The sequence below is a fragment of the Panulirus ornatus genome, chromosome 14 (genome assembly GCF_036320965.1).
Source record: "Panulirus ornatus isolate Po-2019 chromosome 14, ASM3632096v1, whole genome shotgun sequence".
NCBI classification, from domain to species: domain Eukaryota; kingdom Metazoa; phylum Arthropoda; class Malacostraca; order Decapoda; family Palinuridae; genus Panulirus; species Panulirus ornatus.
Genome location: NC_092237.1, coordinates 1915947 through 1935964, shown reverse-complemented (window position 1 = coordinate 1935964; position 20018 = coordinate 1915947). Strand labels below are relative to the sequence as shown.

General features: G+C 50.3%; 1 protein-coding gene across 5 annotated transcripts in view; it reads right to left on the bottom strand.

Annotated features, from left to right (window-relative positions):
* The window catches only part of LOC139753145 (glutathione S-transferase 1-1-like), a 200915-nt gene that overhangs the window by 138694 nt on the left and 42203 nt on the right, over window positions 1-20018 (bottom strand). For 3 of the 5 annotated variants that reach the window (XM_071669303.1, XM_071669304.1, XM_071669312.1), the window contains exon 2: window positions 17074-17105. The exons of 1 other annotated variant lie outside the window; for it this stretch is intronic. The gene's annotated coding sequence lies outside the window, so the exon portion shown is untranslated. Of the gene's footprint in view, window positions 1-2877; window positions 3046-17073; window positions 17106-20018 lie in introns of all 5 variants that reach the window. One more of the 5 variants, XM_071669307.1, reaches the window with a different exon arrangement.

The window sequence follows — 20018 nt, the reverse complement described above, 5'->3', positions numbered from 1 at the left end:
TGTGTGTGTGTGTGTGTGTGTGTGTGTACCTTGGGCGTGAGTGTGTGTGTACAGTGATTCACCTTCCCAGCCTCAACATCATAATTCACCGGCGTTATTTCATTTCCATCATCCAGAAACTCAGGCAAATACGTATTGCTGGACTTCCACTGTGATGTACGGCCCAGCAAAGTGGAAAACGTCGAGATGCCACAAGATTTAAATAGCCAGAGGAAGATATCTTGGGCTCGAGTGTGTATAATTTATACTCTGATCCTCCGAGCATGACTGCCTCGGAGGCCAGATGGACTCGTACAGTGTAAATCACTACAAATGGTATACAAGCACTTGCACTTTATTTGGCCGGGCGAAGTGGGTGTTGGCAGACGACCTTCCCCACCTTGTGGGCGGGGGGGTGGGGGGGGGGGTCTTCACTGCTATGAGTAGGGGTTGTCATAACCATGGGTAGTGGGGAGAGTTCTTCACGACCATCGATGGGTATCATCACTACCATGCATGGGGGTCCTCACTATTATGGGTGGGTATCATCACTACCATTGGGTGAGGGGTGATCACTACTGTGTAAGTGGGGGTCATTACTACCAAAGGTACAGGGACGTCACCACAACACCCCCCCCCCGCCCCCCACCCCCAGGTAGTAAGGTAGCCAGCGACACCCCTCGCCCCAGGTAGGGGGCCTCCAGCCCGTCATGACGTCAATTCTTCGCTGCCAAACTGTAGGAAACTCATAGCGTCAGGCGGAGGCGGTCATTAGAATACTCCTGAGATGTGTCAACCACGACGTGTCAAGAAGGTCAGGGGTTAGTAAGGACGGAGAGCGGGTCACCAGCAAGTGGTGTAATGTGACCAATACATCAACGTGTCCAACTACAGACATCAACGTGTTCAACTACAGACATCAACGTGTCCAACTACAGACATCAACGTGTTCAACTCCAGACATCAACGTGTTCAACTACAGACATCAACGTGTTCAACTACAGACTAAAAACAACTAAAGTTCTAACGATGTCACCTGCGTCGCTGAACATGGTGTTTGAAGATGGGTTAAGTGTTAGGTCAGTAGCCCAGTGAGTGCGTCATCAAGAGCAAGAACCAAGGTGGCCGCTGTGCCGCGCGTCCTGAAGCTGCAACTTGATCTCAGGAAGTTGAGGGTGTCACATGGTGTAGAAATGGCGATGAACGAGTCACCAATTCCAGTGAACATATTGATAAGCGCAAGGAGGAGGAGGAGGACGTTAATACTGCTGTAGTGGAGACAGATATCCAGAGCAGAGGTCACATGGCCCTCCAGCCATGGGGCGGGCGCAGCACAAGGACACACAAGAGGTTTACAACACCAGATGAACCGTCCTGGAGTAGACCAGGGGGTACATCTGAACCAGGTCTTGGGAGGGACAGGGGGTACGTTTGAGCTTGGTCTTTCCGCAGGTCAGCAGGTCCACCTGGCGCCAGGCCGGGACTCAAGCAGCCAGGGAGATCAGTGTGGCTTTCCTGTCCAGGGTCCTCATGTAATGCCAAGGATCATCAGTCACCGTCCAGATCCCGCAACCAGTGCCTAGGGACCATAACCACTGCCCCGGCCTCTTAACCAGTGCCCAGGTACCATAACTAACCCCCAGGGACCCTAACCAACTCCCGGGCTCCAGTCACAGTAGAACACAAGCAACCAACAACTGTCACATAAAGTAAATAGTAAAAACATGAACAAACAACAGCTCTGTACACTGCACAAGTACTAACGACACCCCTGAGCCGCTCATCACTGTACACCCTTACACTACCCTCACTCTGCCCTCACACGACCTTCTCCCTGCCCTCACCCTGAGTGTCGCCAGTGGGCCGGCTACCAGGCGGGCCAATGTGAGGACGCATCTGATGAAGCTGGACCAGTGTCTCGTGATCCCTCCTTGGCCAGCATCCTACCCTGACCCCAGCATCCCACGGCAAGCACCCCAGCATCCTACCCTGACCCGGTGCCTACCTGGCCCACATCCCCAGCGCCCCACACGGTAGGTAACACGACACAGGCCCCGGGGGGACCAAAGGTGAGGCCAGAGTGAAGGATGACCTGTGTGAGGTGTGAGGTGAGGTAATCCTCCCTTGTGTTGTTACTATGTCTCCGGTTCCGGTGCCTCATCTTGTGTCTCATGTCATCAAGCAAACGCCCACTCACCCACCGTCGCTTCCATCTGCGTAGCCTTGACTCTCCCTTCCCCAGACTGGTGCTCAGCAGGACCCACCTGCACCACCTGGGGCTAATGTCTTCACCAATTTATGGAGGCGAGCAATATGAGCAGACAATAGCTGGGCCAAGCCATTGTGGGCCGGCCGCCTTGGCCCTTGGCCACGCTTAGGTTACGCCCCTGACGCCTCCTGCACTCATGTATATTTGTATACACCAACGTACACACGTATATTCATCTGTGTGTATGTACATGTGCGGCATGTAAAGGCGGGGCATACATAACAGGCAGCGTCATGATCATATACATATATGACGGGTAACTCAGTAGGTCTGGTAAGGTAGAGAGGTGGCCAGCTGGCCCCAGGGTTCGGTGCCTAGTATGGTGTATGTAAACTAAGTATAGGCGTAGTATGAGCGTGTACAGCACGGTAGTGTGTGGCAACACGGTATAGCGTTATAATACACTGCCCAAACACACTTAACATCTTCCCGCTAACACACTGGACCATTTCCACTTAACATCTGGCTACTGGGAGCATTGTTCAGACGTTCTTAGCTGCACACACAGTCAGTCGTCTGAACACATCAACTCATCACAAACTCACGGAGGAATTCCTCTGACGACCTCATCTAATTAGAAGAATTAAACACACTAGTTATAATCTGTAATACAAATTAAAGGAACGTACTTTGCAACAGAGGTGTCGTCCACTTTATCAAACAATGCTGGACACGACCAGGTGGAGGAGAGCCTTCATGACTGGGGCAGGGAGGAGTCAGCTATGATGTTCCTGACCTGCTCACACGTTGGTTACCCTACATAACACTCTCATGCTTCTATCATACAGCCAGGGCACCTGGGATGATAGTAACACATCCACAAATATACGAGAAAAAACAAGATCTCAGTCAAAGTGAAATAATGTTAATACTAATAATAATAATATTAATAACAATAATGATATTAATGAATAAAACATGAAATATCCTACATGTTTCTTAACACTGTTCGTTCAGTTCGCGATATATATAATGTCCAAACAGTTCATACAGCAGGATCGTCCAAACAGTTCATACAGCAGGATCGTCCAAACAGTTCATACAGCAGGATCGTCCAAACAGTTCATACAGCAGGATCGTCCAAACAGTTCATACAGCAGGATCGTCCAAACAGTTCATACAGCAGGATCGTCCAAACAGTTAATACAGCAGGATCGTCCAAACAGTTCATACAGCAGGATCGTCCAAACAGTTCATACAGCAGGATCGTCCAAACAGTTCATACAGCAGGATCGTCCAAACAGTTCATACAGCAGGATCGTCCAAACAGTTCATACAGCAGGATCGTCCATCTTGTGAATCACTTATAACATCCACAACACCCCCCCCCCCCAAGAACCTTCAATTCAATACACGGAAAATTTCGTCGAAAAAAATCTAATAAATACAAAAAGAAAATCTCAGTGAAGCTATCGTAGGTAAGCATGGCCTGAGTAGAGGAACTAGTTCTAACTACACGTAAGCAGGGTTATAATACAAGATGGATCAGGAACATCAGACCCACACACACGCACACGAATGATGACAATGAAGACAGAATTTTTCCTGAATGGTTAACAGAACATCCTACCCGGCCCTGCCCACACCCGCACCTCACCTACCCGGCCCTGCCCACACCCGCACCTCACCTACCCGGCCCTGCCCACACCCGCACCTCACCTACCCGGCCCTGCCCACACCCGCACCTCACCTACCCGGCCCTGCCCACACCCGCTCCTCACCTACCCGGCCCTGCCCACACCCGCTCCTCACATTCTCAGTTAACACCATGAAGACAACTTGACAACCTAACAAGCGAGTACGTGTGTGTGTGTGTGTGTGTGTGTGTGTGAGTCACGTAAACATCTGTGAATTAATGGGCACCACTAAATAAGACAAACTACGTGGTTAACAATGGCTGTCAGGGGGTACAGCGCCTCAGTCACCGGCCCCACACCTCCGCCCGCGTCTTGCTCTATCATCACTTCCATCTGAGTCCTGACGGGTTAGGTTGGCACCCACATCACCAGCCCAGCACATCATGTGTTGACCCCACACACTCTGCTACATCACCAGCCCAACACATCATGTGTTGACCCCACACACTCTGCTACATCACCAGCCCAGCACATCATGTGTTGACCCCACACACTCTGCTACATCACCAGCCCAGCACATCATGTGTTGACCCCACACACTCTGCTACATCACCAGCCCAACACATCATGTGTTGACCCCACACACTCTGCTACATCACCAGCCCAACACATCATGTGTTGACCCCACACACTCTGCTACATCACCAGCCCAACACATCATGTGTTGACCCCACACACTCTGCTACATCACCAGCCCAGCACATCATGTGTTGACCCCACACACTCTGCTACATCACCAGCCCAACACATCATGTGTTGACCCCACACACTCTGCTACATCACCAGCCCAGCACATCATGTGTTGACCCCACACACTCTGCTACATCACCAGCCCAACACATCATGTGTTGACCCCACACACTCTGCTACATCACCAGCCCAACACATCATGTGTTGACCCCACACACTCTGCTACATCACCAGCCCAGCACATCATGTGTTGACCCCACACACTCTGCTACATCACCAGCCCAACACATCATGTGTTGACCCCACACACTCTGCTACATCACCAGCCCAGCACATCATGTGTTGACCCCACACACTCTGCTACATCACCAGCCCAACACATCATGTGTTGACCCCACACATTCTGCTACATCACCAGCCCAGCACATCATGTGTTGACCCCACACACTCTGCTACATCACCAGCCCAGCACATCATGTGTTGACCCCACACACTCTGCTACATCACCAGCCCAACACATCATGTGTTGACCCCACACATTCTGCTACATCACCAGCCCAGCACATCATGTGTTGACCCCACACACTCTGCTACATCACCAGCCCAGCACATCATGTGTTGACCCCACACACTCTGCTACATCACCAGCCCAACACATCATGTGTTGACCCCACACACTCTGCTACATCACCAGCCCAGCACATCATGTGTTGACCCCACACACTCTGCTACATCACCAGCCCAACACATCATGTGTTGACCCCACACACTCTGCTACATCACCAGCCCAGCACATCATGTGTTGACCCCACACATTCTGCTACATCACCAGCCCAACACATCATGTGTTGACCCCACACACTCTGCTACATCACCAGCCCAACACATCATGTGTTGACCCCACACACTCTGCTACATCACCAGCCCAGCACATCATGTGTTGACCCCACACACTCTGCTACATCACCAGCCCAACACATCATGTGTTGACCCCACACACTCTGCTACATCACCAGCCCAACACATCATGTGTTGACCCCACACACTCTGCTACATCACCAGCCCAACACATCATGTGTTGACCCCACACACTCTGCTACATCACCAGCCCAACACATCATGTGTTGACCCCACACACTCTGCTACATCACCAGCCCAGCACATCATGTGTTGACCCCACACACTCTGCTACATCACCAGCCCAGCACATCATGTGTTGACCCCACACACTCTGCTACATCACCAGCCCAACACATCATGTGTTGACCCCACACACTCTGCTACATCACCAGCCCAGCACATCATGTGTTGACCCCACACACTCTGCTACATCACCAGCCCAACACATCATGTGTTGACCCCACACACTCTGCTACATCACCAGCCCAACACATCATGTGTTGACCCCACACACTCTGCTACATCACCAGCCCAACACATCATGTGTTGACCCCACACACTCTGCTACATCACCAGCCCAACACATCATGTGTTGACCCCACACACTCTGCTACATCACCAGCCCAACACATCATGTGTTGACCCCACACACTCTGCTACATCACCAGCCCAACACATCATTAGGAAGCCAGTAAATATACATGTCACTCCTACACACTACCCACACCCCCACCCCAGCATGTCACTTGTCACTATCACGCCCCAAGGCGGCCCCACACTTGGTGGCACCTTGGGCCAGGGAGGAGATGTGACACCTTCCCTGGCCAGGTAAAGCACACGGAAGTCTGGCCGCAAATCACCAGCTCTTCCCACGTGAGAAATATTCACTCAACGAAATTTATGATGTAAGAGGAAATTCCCCTGAATATATCTGGTAAAACCGTAGCTCCATCACTCACCTGCATTTTCTCAGGGAAATGGTCTCCGTAAGCGTCGAGACAAATTGATTTACTGATAAGTATTTGGGACGTCAATAGTTCATATCTGTTGGTCAGAAGAATGTCTCATACTCGACGCAGGAGGAACACTCCCAGTATCTAGGGATATACACGAGGAAGGATCTCGAACTAAATTCTTGACTCATTTAGTCAACAGCGAAGATATGCGGACGAATGTGATAAGGAGTCAATCAACATAAATAAACTGTGCTACATCAACCTGCCGACCTGCAACCAACGTCTCCCATGCTCGCCAAGACTCACTCAAAACGCCGACCCACAGTGCCACTGTTCATGATGCTGTAAACATTACTACACGTTGCCTGTGTGATGTAAGTGGTTCCGGGCCCTCCCGACACCATCATGGTCCCCCTCCTGATCTCCCTCACGTTAGTACCAAAGTACGACCCTCAGAGGGTCAGGTCAACGACCAGGCCAGACCATAATACCTTCAAGCTCAAGGATCGCACCTCATCACACAAGGGTCGTAACGACATCCTCAAGGTGTCGTACCGTCGGGTTCTTGGGTCGTACCGTCAGGCTGCAGGGTCGTACCGTCGTGCTCAAGATATTCCTCCTGACTGTGACTGATGATGGAGGTGTGAAGTGTGATCACCGGAGAGGACGTGACCAAGAAGGACTGCCCAGGCCAGCCAGTTCATCACCCACCAGGCAGACACGTCACATTATCGTCTCGTCATATTTCATGTCTATGTTTACATGACATTTTGTACTTTTTTACGTAGTTACACCATTACAGCGATATTTATGTGGCCAAACCATTACAGCGTTATTGATGTGGTGAACCATTACAGTTATATTTATGAACGACTAGAGTCAAGTAATGGGGTCTATAACTGGTCCTGGCAGATGAAGGTATGCACGAGTATGTCTTCCATGTGGACCCATCCACACGCAGCACCAGTAATGACGTCATGAAGATGCTCGTTTACGATCTAAATCGATCACTGAAGTTGTAATTAATATGCTGTATATCACTGGATCGGTTGTTGAAGTACAACCGCTCGTCATGAATGATCACAACCTGCTAGACGAGGATATACCCAGAGTTCTGACATAGTAATGTTCCACTCACAGTGTCGACAGTCTGGTACCAGGACACGTCAGTTACCACTCCAGCATAAATAGCATCCCAGGGGCGTCCTATGGGCAGCAGCAGGATACCATAGCAGCAGCCAGGAGGACCCACTGCAGCCGGTGGTTCCTGAGGGAAGCGGCCGGGGAGGATCGAACCCACAAGGGAACCTCAGGAAAATACAGCCGTGGTCATTACCCTTAATGCTCACCTCCTCGCTAGAGCGGTGCTCAGCCTTCCGCGTCAGCCGGCAAGTCAGCTGCTTCTGAAGGTGCTCCAGCTTCTGAGTCAGCCGTAAGAATAATAGTAATAAAGTCAAAGATGATACATGACTGACTGATGCCATCAATAACGTTGATGGTACCAGATGATGTCTTACTATTGACTTGTGAAATGATGGATGTCACGCCGGCGGGTGAGAACCCACCCTGACGACAGCTGACGGCCCTCACCACGCTGAGGGCTGGCCAGGGCAGCTGACGGCCCTCATCACGCTGAGGGTTGGCCAGGGCTGCTGACGGCCCTCACCACGCTGAGGGTTGGCCAGGGCTGCTGACGGCCCTCACCACAGTGCACAGACTGGCACAACGTATATTGTTATGATCCTAACCTCTTAGTATTATACTTTCTTTACGATCTCAAAAATCCAAATCATATTTATAAGAGAACAAGATTCTCTTTACCTCAGTAATATACCTCACCTTCTGAGATATCTGTATAACAAGTTTTATCATCATCATCATCATCATCATCAATGTTCAATTACATTTATCAAGAAAACAAGTCATAACGTGGTTGTGTGGCACCCACCCTGGCTACTGCTGTTTAGGGAAGTGGTCGATACCCGGGCCAGGGTACACCTGGTGGGTACGGTACTCATAGGAGACAGGGAACGGTACAGGAGAGTGAGTGGATGGTACAGGAGACAGGGAACGGTACAGGAGAGTGAGTGGATGGTACAGGAGACAGGGGACGGTACAGGAGAGTGAGTGGATGATACAGGAGACAGGGAACGGTACATGGGACAATATCACAACCTGTTCAAGCCTGCTGTTCCTGCTACGTTTGGTTACAAGTCTATGTGGGAGGAACGTGACCTGAGCAACGTTATGTACATACGTAAATACACACAACACACTTGATCTGCATGACAACCTGACTACAGGATCAGTCCGCCTCGGTGTGTGGTGGAAGGCGTCCGCCTCATCGTAACTGTAGATGGGAAGTTTAACTCAAGCGGAAAGATCAAGTAGTTATAGTAGTGGTAGTAGTAGTAGTAGTGGTAGTGGTAGAAGTAGTAGTAGTAGTAGTAGTAGTAGTAGTAGTAGTAGTAGTAGTAGTAGTACTTTAAGTCTGGACAGTGAGCGGGACCACGCCACAGGAGAGCTACACTTCCTCTCATCTAATATTGTGACGCTAACTTGTAGGTTCACTACACGACGTCGACGAACACAGTAGGTGGGTAGAGGAAGGCACCACCGTCACCAGCCCCAGTGTCGGGGTGTGACCGGCGCGGCTCTGACCCGCCAGGGTGACGGAGTGTCATCCTACACTGGAGCAGCTTCAGAGTGTCACTTTCTCTCAGCGTCACAAGGTCCGGTAATGGACGATGTGTTCAGAGACGAATCATCCTGGAGAGGTCCAGCCACACGACACAGGTTCGCTGAACCAAGTCAGTAATAAGTAATGAACGTGAATATCAGGCCACTGGGGGTCTGACAAAGACCCTTTGTGATCTCTGCAATCCTCATGTGCTGCCACTCACAGCATGAGCACACGACCCACAGTACAGTAGCCCGTCATACCAGCACACATCACTCAGCACGGTAGGTAGGTAGGGGGACCGGCCACACAGACACTGTCTGGTATTCAGGTCGATTGTAATAAGAGGATTTTTCTCGAGGTTCAGAAACGATTGTCACAAGTCCGCTCTTTCTGATCATTAGCCATTTCCCATGTACATATTTCCTGTACACCAGATAGTGGACACCAAGATCCAGCCGTGTGGCAGACGGGCGGCACAGGAGACAGCAGGGGAGGTATAGAGACAAAGGAAAGTATTGGGGATAACTGGGGTAGTTCAGGAGACAGTGGACGGTAAAGTAAACAGTGGTCGGTACAAAAGCCAGCAGGGGCTGAACAGGTGACGACAGGAGACGTTGCAGAAGACAGGCAGAAGCGAAGCTGACACAGGACGGTACAAATAACAGCAGAGGTTGATACAGGAACCCAACGTTAGGGAGACATCTGGGACGAGATAAAGCGGGGAAAGAGATTCTATAAATGATAGAGCAGAACTGAGAAGACCTAAGGTCCTCTGCCTCCCTTCCTCATCTCCCACTCCCACTCAAAGGCAAGATATGGTCACCAAGGAAGACATCCTCCCATGGTAGTACATGAGGGGAACCCCTTCACCATGGCTGTCTCCTGTAGCTACGTACACATGTCACAAGGATCCAACTCAGACAAAAGATCTGGAAACATACTTTATACAAGGCTTTTCAGCAGGAATGATCTCTTCATTACGTCCTATTATGGCATTATCTTCAACTTTGTGGCCTGACATACTAGACTGGGTACAAAATATTTACTGTGATGTTTGCAGCGCCATACCGCTCATGTCTCTGCCCTGGGCTCCCACACATCACATCCAGCTTCATAAGAGACTCAAGTTGAACTTAAATACGTAATGCTGACAAAACACAGCAGGTGTTTCGTGAGTCCAACCAGCCAACACGTAGTGTCTCGCGTCGCCTCAGGATAATAAACGGTGGTAAACACAGCGACGCTTGGTCCTCGAGTGCCGTCAGCAGCAGCCAAGTCCTGGTCAAGGTCCTGCAACGGTCGTCTACGGAGAGGCACTTCCGGTGTGGTTGTGCAGCCAGCAACTTCCGGGCTGAGGTGGACGAAGGCTCGACACCTAACCCCCACCCCTACACACACACACACACACACACACACACACGACTCCATTGTGGTGCCGAACTGCAACTCGAGGACGAGGGATCTCGGGTAGTAAGGGGTGACGGTGGCGAGAATGGTAAAGTAGCTTCCTCCCAAACTATCGGTTAAGGTCCAGGTGATGGTTGGGGAGTCAGAAGCACCTGTGTGATGAGCGTCTCTTGATAGGAGCTGAAGAAGGGACCAGGAATGCCGATGAAGCACCATTTCTTATAATGACTGTTGTGTGGTGGACGACGAGGAAGACCAAACTGAGAAAGCTAAAGTCAGTTTGGGAAGACTGAAAGCTGTGTTGACGATGTTGAGTTTAGGTGCAGGAGTCAAAGTTTGGTTGGTGGTGACGTGGTTGGTGGTGGACCAGTTCTGGAGGGTGTCAAAGGTGCCCTGGAGGGAGAAGCGGTCAAGGGAGCTGTCGTCAACGGTGACAGCAACGGCAGAGTCGTCGACCTACTACCGTCATGGCATCATTTATGAGGATAAGGACACAGAAAGGACCCAGCACTGTACCCTATGGGACGCCACTGATGAGGGACTGAAAGGTGGAGATGGACCCTCGGAAAAGTATGCAGGCATGTTTATATTTACATTTATGAAGGTCTGTGGGCAGGTATGTCCCCAACCCATCAGATCAATGAGGCAGATTAATATTTTCAACCCTGCAATCAGAGCAGCCATCACGTCAATACCGGCGCTGTCAGTACCCACTCTTCATCAACACCCGGGCAACGTGAGGACATTAGTATGAGTTATGATGACTCAGTAGCACAGTAACACCCGTGGGGTACACACTCTCACCTCCTGCCTCTCCTCCGTCCCCCCGTCCCCAACACACCACCTCTCCCTACAGTCTACGGCCAAACACTCTATCACTGTGGCTCCACATGATTCACATATCTCACAGGGAACGAGTCTTATTGAAGCGCTCGAATCACTTTAATTAAGTCTGATGGTTTAAAGGTTGAAGACATTAGAAAGCCTCCCTAGGTATGTGGGCGGAGGCCAAGGGAGGAATGTGACTGTCCCATTCTCCTGCAGAGAAACATCAAGTTTACATCTCTCCTTAACCATCGTCCCACAACCAGGAAATGTCTCATTAATAACAACATACGAATCACCGACGTAATATTCTTACATATATATATATATATATATATATATATATATATATATATATATATATATATATATATAGACCTTCATCTAAGGGCTCCTGCTGCTGAAAGGCTGCGCTACATTTAGTAGCAGGTCAGGGAAGATTCTGAAGTGACATGGTTGTACCAAGAGACGGCTCCCCACCGTCACGAACAACCATGAAGACGAACATTTGTTGTATATTGTAAAGCTATAAGACCATGGAAAACATCCGTCATAACAACATTTACAACCTGAGATTTATGACATCAAGAACAACCTCAGAGCCACAGACTCAACCATACAACCCTCCCGGGATCGACCTGACATGCTCGCCACAACCTCCCTCCACCCAGGCAAGACCATCAACCTCCCTCCACCCAGGCAAGACCATCAACCTCGACACTCCAATCCATGAAGTTGATTACCACAGACTGCCGTGTGCGCACGCCCCAGGTAATGAGCCTGAGCCAGTACTCCAGCGGGAAGGTTTCCCTGTACACGTAGTAAAGATATCGTCTTGTATTGTGACGTAGAAATATCATTCAAGTGTTATTATGATCCTAATATTTCATTCCACCATCAGGAATCAATTACAAAATCCCAAATCCCTGTCATGAAGGAGGAAGGTCCTCCCTCACTGTTCCCATATGTGGGATGTCAACCTTATCCTCGGAACATGATGGACGGATCATCACATGAGGCAGTCTACTGTGTATCGCTCGCACTACACACAATCCTTCCTGTATTTACAGAAGCAAATTCCTTTCGCTCTACCTCACGACCCACTGTTTATACATTCCCTAGCCGTCCCAGCCCCAGACGGGTCCGGCTCTGGCGTTAATTACATATCTTTGGAGTAATTATTCAAATTAGGGTCATCGACTTCTTTCACCTGTTCTCCATTTTTGTGTTGATGATGACTAGCGGGAGGAATGACGCGGACCACCGCGCCACAACCAACCACAGCCGCCGAGAATTACTGACGCAACCACGCGTCACCTTGCGTCACCTTGCGTCAGTCACTTTGCGTCACCGCAGACATTCATTCCTAACTTTATATACGATCGTTTTAGGATCGACTAAAACAAGCTTCCCTGGGGAGGTGTGAGGAGCTGGTGAGTAAGTCTGCACGCACCAGACACCACGAGGAACTCACGGGAGGTGAGTATCGTGAGTAATGTAAGTACACAGGCAGGGTGTAGGTACACAGGCCGGTGTAGGTACACAGGCCGGAGGCAACGTGTCAGGGCGTCTGGAAGGGAAGAAACAACAATGGCTGACCTGACTATTGTGTCATGCAGGAGTCATCCCCCCCCCCCCAACACACACACACACACACACACACCTTCATGATCACCAGAGGCACACTTGAACTGACACACGACATCATACAGACACAGGCCCTGGCTCCAGGTGAGCACACGATGGCAGCAAAATATTATCAATGAACTTCATCCATGCCAGGTGAGAAGGGCGCTGCCCGCAGGTGTCCGTGGTCCAGCACACGACCGGCACATGTGTGAGGGAGGCGGCGGGTCAGGTGTGAGTGGCACAGGGCAGAGTAAGGAGCACGCCATGTAAATATGGGTCACCCATGGTGGGCAGAGGATGGCAGGCAGGAGGGTGGGTCACCCACGGTGGGCAGAGGATGGCAGGCAGGAGGGTGGGTCACCCATGGTGGGCAGAGGATGGCAGACAGGAGGGTGGGTCACCCACGGTGGGCAGAGGATGGCAGGCAGGAGGGTGGGTCACCCATGGTGGGCAGAGGATGGCAGACAGGAGGGTGGGTCACCCACGGTGGGCAGAGGATGGCAGGCAGGAGGGTGGGTCACCCATGGTGGGCAGAGGATGGCAGGCAGGAGGGTGGGTCACCCATGGTGGGCAGAGGATGGCAGGCAGGTGGGTGGGTCACCCATGGTGGGCAGAGGATGGCAGGCAGGAACAAAAAAAAAAAAAAAAAAAACGCAAAAACGTGCACGAGTGAGTGAGTAGGCAACCTGGCGCCGCCATCTTAACACGTCGACCCACATTTTCTGCCATAGATGTCATAACTCATCCTCACTTCCGTTTTCTTTTTATGAGGAACTTTAAGATTTACAACATATAAGTCACCATGACAAGAGCTGCTCCCTCTATTACACACATGACCAACTAAGATGAACAGTTCACTTTTTGTGAAAAGAAATTTATTTTGAAGGTCGGTAATGATTTTGACTTTGAGGGAGTTTTTTTTCCGGAATTCATCAGGAATTGTATCTCGTTAAAAATAATTTCTTGCCACTATATCATGATGCTCTCCACACACACACGTACGTACGTACAGACACTCCGGCAGACCCCCCCCCCGGCAACACGGTGGGCAAAAGGTCGTGTGGTTGTTTGCTGTTGATCCGGAGTGACGGTACAGGTACAGTATTTCTTGAGAACAAGTCGGTCAGACCAATATAAACCTCAACCATTTTCCACAGTTTCTTGAATTTCACAACATCCGGCAAGGCCATGTCTTCGTGCAACATATGTAGAGTTACAGCATGTCACATACGACAACATATCACAGGGTTCGTTATACCTGATATGTTTATACTACAAACAATTTCCTAAAGAATGTAAGATTTTTCATTTCTTCGTTACAGACAAAATGTTGACCGTCACACTCCCGTACAGCAAACACAACAATGATTCAAATAGCTAGATTTTTTTTTTTATCAGAATAACAAAAGAAATGATAATTTCAAAATATCAATGACATTCACTGGCGTGTCAGTGAAATACAAATCGTGTAAGATATCAAAAACATTAACATAATCTACAACGGATATGTAGTACGACAGACAAATGTTCTACGTAACTATGGTCATGTTGTTGACGTAACAGTCAAGCCATCGTCATCAACACTTCCATGTTGGTCCTGGGCCAAAGTCCCCCCTCGCCTCTCGTCTCCTCCCCACACACCCAAGTACAACAGAGTCCTTGTTGTCAGACTGTCATCAACCTGACAAGTACAAAATGACGCGCAAGAATAATTGTCCCGCTAGCCACCAACCTCCTACCCACTAGTACCTGGTGGCCTAAGGCCTGATACAGGCAGGAACATCCAGCACATCTACAGGAGGAGCAGAGTTGTATGTTGTGGAGCGAGGCACCGCCTGCCTTCAACCTCCAGCCACTAGTCTCCATCATTTGGTGTCAACGGCTTACCAACGGATGCGCATCATCCGCCACGTCCAAGTATCGCTGGTGAAGGGAGGACTTTTGCATAACATGCACTGGCAGAAGCCAAGAGATGTCTCAGAACTGTGGACGCGACAAGCAAGCGCAAACACATGTGTCTCAAACAATGACTCGTGTCAGGTCACGAGCAGACTTGGTGAACCAAGGTTGAACCCGTGATCACTTTGACTGTCGTAGGGAGGACGCCCACTGTGTCCACACCTCGAATTTATCTGTATTACGCCTCCCATGTATGCCTTACCATGACTGACCAGCACTGATTCTGATGTCACAAGATGTAACACACTGTAGGGGACCATGGGCTTGACGTAATGGTGCACGATCATCTTGATCCTTGGCCAGTCACACCAGAGGTACAGACAGACCCCTTGCCCACGACACAGGGAATGTTGACTTAGCCAGCCATACAGTGAGTGCTGCAATACCTCAACGCCAAGAATATAATGACAACTTCCTACGTCTACTGACAAGCCTTCCCCAGTATAGCCATGCTCGTCCAACTCCTGAACGTCTCTCCAACGTATGACTTATCATCACATAACAACCTGACGAGCAAGGTGGAACTTCACAACCAAATGATTCGGACTCTGACAGTCATGTGAACTGTTCTCATAAACATGTTGGCGGGAGTCTTGTGTCTCCCCGTCAGCCAGCTGGAGCCTCTGGACGGACCCATCAGATCCCAGCGATACCACACACCATAATGGATACCCTTCAGTCCCGCCTATATCTCTAGGGTTCTTCACCCCAAGGTCCCCTTCCACTCTGGAGTTCCTGCACCCCTGGGTCCACTGCAGCCCTAAGTCTCCACCAACTCGGGTATTCCTGCACCCCAGAGTCACCCACAATCTTTAGAATTACCAGGCCCCCCAAACCCTGCAGACAAGGCCTCTCCTAAACCAGCACATGATGGCGGTGAACACCGATCAGCCAGGAGGTAAACAAGGTTGCACGACTCGTTTCCTGTAGCCTGGCGGGTGACTAGACCCGCAGGCTCGCTGGCTAGCCCTGCCCGTCACGGATCCCGTGATTAATGAGTTATTTCTTGTTTCTGCACAGACTCAAAATAAGACCTCACACCCCTAGCAGCAGGAGAGTTATTCCGGGAGTCACGGTAGTCTCTTCCTCTCCGCCTGGCTCACGTTATAACATCTCATTACGTCTTAACTACCACACAAAAACCTGAGTGAGGTCACCCGAGGCTCAACATCCGGGTCTATACATGTATATGTACGTGCCATACCTCCCATCACACAGCTGGAGCGCCCTCCAGCATTGCTCCCCCTACATACCAAACATATAATGACGGAGGAGGCGACCTCCGGCCACGAAAGAGGCCAGCTGGTACAAATAGTCTCCTGAGGCCGACACCGAAGGTCACAAGTGTTAAGTAGCCTGCCTACCTCACCCTGCCCTGGGAGGCCAGGGGCCGCACCGCAGGGTGGAGGGCCAAGAGGCTAACACTCAGGGGTAGAGAGGAATACGAAAAGAATAAGAAGACAAGAGTGAACAAAGGGAGCGGAGGTCGAGGCTATGGGATAGGGAGGACGAGACAAAGGCCAAGGGGAAGACGTCATCACTGCAGGTCCACCACATCATCCATCAAGCGACGCTCAACACACTGCTCCACCCGATCCTCTCCAACCATCACCTGCACCTCCTCCCTCCGTCGTCTGCCCAGGATGAAGCTTCTGCACCACCTCGCCACCTGCCTCCAGACATTCTTCGTCCCCGAATTGCAGTCCAGCATTTCAACCGCAGCGAGACCATCCTAGCTAGTACAGGCCACAACAAGAACACCCAACATCCTCACAACCAGACGAAGAAGACCCAACATCCTCACAACCAAGCCAAGATGACCCAACATCCTCAAAACCAGACGAAGAAGACCCAACATCCTCACAACCAAGCCAAGATGACCCAACATCCTCACAACCAAGCCAAGATGACCCAACATCACATGCCAGCCGTGATCACACACCTGGCGAGGCCCTCCAGTAACTGGTCCGGGTAATGTACGAAAAATTAGGCAAACCGAAACGGTGGAGGAGGGGCGTGGCTCCACCACCACCTCCCGTTTTCTGTTGACCTTCAAGAGGTCTTACCACGCCCCGTTTTCTGCTAACCTTCAGGTAGATTTATCACGCCCCATTTTCTGTGGACTTGAGAACAGCTTACCTTGACTTGATCTTCCTGGGTTGTCTTGTGGGCTGGAAAAAAAAAGATATATATTATTACAACACCAGACACTATATATAACCACATTGCTATAAATCAAACTGTAAGATATATATCATTACAACACCAGACCCTATATATAACCACATTGCTATAAATCAAACTGTACAGCCACTCAAAATCACTTTATACGCCAGTTTTATACATCAGTTCAAACTGCCATTACAAGAGGTTATTATATACCAGTTTAAAATGCCTTTATGCGTGGTTACCGATACATCTAGATATTCTCCTCCATTGTATTGTAAAAATTATATTAAAGTGTCTGGTGATGAGTAACCATGGTACAGGGATGTTTAGAGAGTCATCACGAATGTGTCCAACCCACGAATATATGTCGTGTGGTCACTGTCTCAATCGTGTGGTCACTGTCTTAGTCGAGTGGTCACTGTCACAGTCGTGTGGTCACTGTCTCAATCGTGTGGTCACTGTCACAGTCGTGTGGTCGCTGTCTCAGTCCTGTGGTCACTGTCTCAGTCCTGTGGTCACTGTCTCAGTCCTGTGGTCACTGTCTCAGTCGTGTGGTTACTGTCACAGTAGTGTAGGTCACTGTCGTCAACTGTAGCACAGAATTTAAAAAAATCACAATATATGACACTGGCCACAAGGAAAAAAGGTAATAAGTCAGACGGTACGACCTAGGCTGGGTAAGACGGTCTGACCTTTGACCCAAGCCTCGTGCTCAAGGGGTTAGAATATGTGGAGTGAAGTTTTCTTCGCAACAAACACCGGAAATAATCTTACAAAGATCTTACACAAACATTATCAATATATAAGGAGTGTCTGATACAGTCAGACGAGGCTGACGTAAACGAGTACGACACCAGGCAGGTGAGGGAGGAGTTACGTCAACACCTCCACGCCAACAAAACACACCTTGTAAACATTACGAATATTTCATCAACCCAATGTGTGTACATAGAGTCAGTTCATCATACGGAAAAAATATAAATCACAAAGAATAACCGACGGTTATGTAAACAATCATATCTTGGCTCAGATGCTCCACACGAACCTCTCCTCGCTCCCCAGCACGAGTTATGTACGACAGATCCTCTCCCCGCTCCCCAGCACGAGTTGTACTGTACATATGTACGACAGATCCTCTCCCCGCTCCCCAGCACGAGTTATGTACGACAGATCCTCTCCCCGCTCCCCAGCGCGAGTTATGTGCGACAGATCCTCTCCCCGCTCCCCAGCACGAGTTATGTACGACAGATCCTCTCCCCACTCCCCAGCGCGAGTTATGAACGACAGATCCTCTCCCCGCTCCCCAGCACGAGTTATGTGCGACAGATCCTCTCCTCGCTCCCCAGCGGGCACGCAGCACGAGCCGTATCCCTGAGCCATCAACATGATAGGAGACACCAGGAAGACACTGAGTGTTTTAAGATAAGCACAAGCACACCCTGATACCCACACAACTCAGGTAGGAATCCCATCACCACGGGTTCTCTATCGATTTGGAAGCACGTGTTCGAATGCAACCTGTGTGAGATAAAGGCCACTAACAACGTTATCAATGCTTCCAGCAAGCATGAAGTGCTGGAGTCAAGCATAGTGAAGACCCCGGGCATGATGTAAGAGCATCACCAAGAATACCTCCTCCTCATGCAATCTCTAGGTGCTTGTTTTATCGGGGACATGCGTTCGAATCCTCATGACACGAGAGTCAGTACAGGAGGAGAGGTTATGATAAAGTTCAAGTGGACAATAGGCATACCGACAGGTCGGCTTCCCTCTACGTGATTCTTATGTATGAAAACCTTTCCTGACGAGGAGGTAACAACTAATTCGGATACGACAACATTCCACACAACACCACATCATTCTCACTAACCATATCCGGTACATCTGACCAAATGCTTACATTAATAACTCCAGTGTTCCTATGCTGGGAGTAAGGTTGGCTGGACGTTCCCTGGCGTGGGTAGGATGGCTGCCACACACACACACGTACAACCTTGAACTACGGTGTTGGGAGGACGCAACCCTGACTCACACGTGGCGGCCGAGCATGAGCATACATACGTCCATGGTCAAGACAGGTATTGTACCGAGGGTGAAGACCTTCCGCACGTTGCTAACTGCCACACCTTCACTGAGGACGAGGATGTGTGGACGACGTGTGTAGTACCTCCCCTGAGCTCTGACTGGGTCGTCCATCCTATGACCACTACCTCCTGAGCTGTGACTAGGTCCTCCTGGCCTTGTCTCTGGTGATTCCTGAGGGTCAATGCCGGGGCACGGGTTAGGTCGAGGGCGCCCCATCCCTTGCCCTACCCTGCCTCGACTGACACACAACTGCTTCAGGAGCAGGTACGCTCTGGTCGCTAGATGACAAACTGTTGATATGACAGTCGCCCAACCTCGCACGTCTCGTGTCGATGTTGCGTACAGAACGCAGGGTCTTGTCCGTCTCTCTTAACACCTCACACCGCGAGACAGACAGATCCAGTGACATACAAAGACTGACCCTGACAAACCTCTCTCGAGACAACATTACGGTAAAAACTTCCTCGTCAAGTTTTTCCCGCAAGATGATGATAATTATATGACCTGGCCAGGGGAAGTACCTCGCGAAGCGCCGGCGGGGAGGGATCCCCAACCTAGACCAGTCAGTGTGTCACCAAGACCCGAGCCTCACCAGGACCCGAGCCTCACCAGGACCCGAGCCTCACCAGGACAAAAGTCTCACCAGAGCCCGAACCCCACCAGGACCCGAGCCCTACCAGGACCCGAGCCTCACCAGGACACAGACCACAAGCACCTCTCCAGTAAACAGCGGTTCTGTCGCCTCATTAGCGTCGTGAACATATCGTGTGGTCATTGTTCTTCTAGTGGACAGAGCTGAGGTCCGCTCACCACGCCGGCATACTGATGAC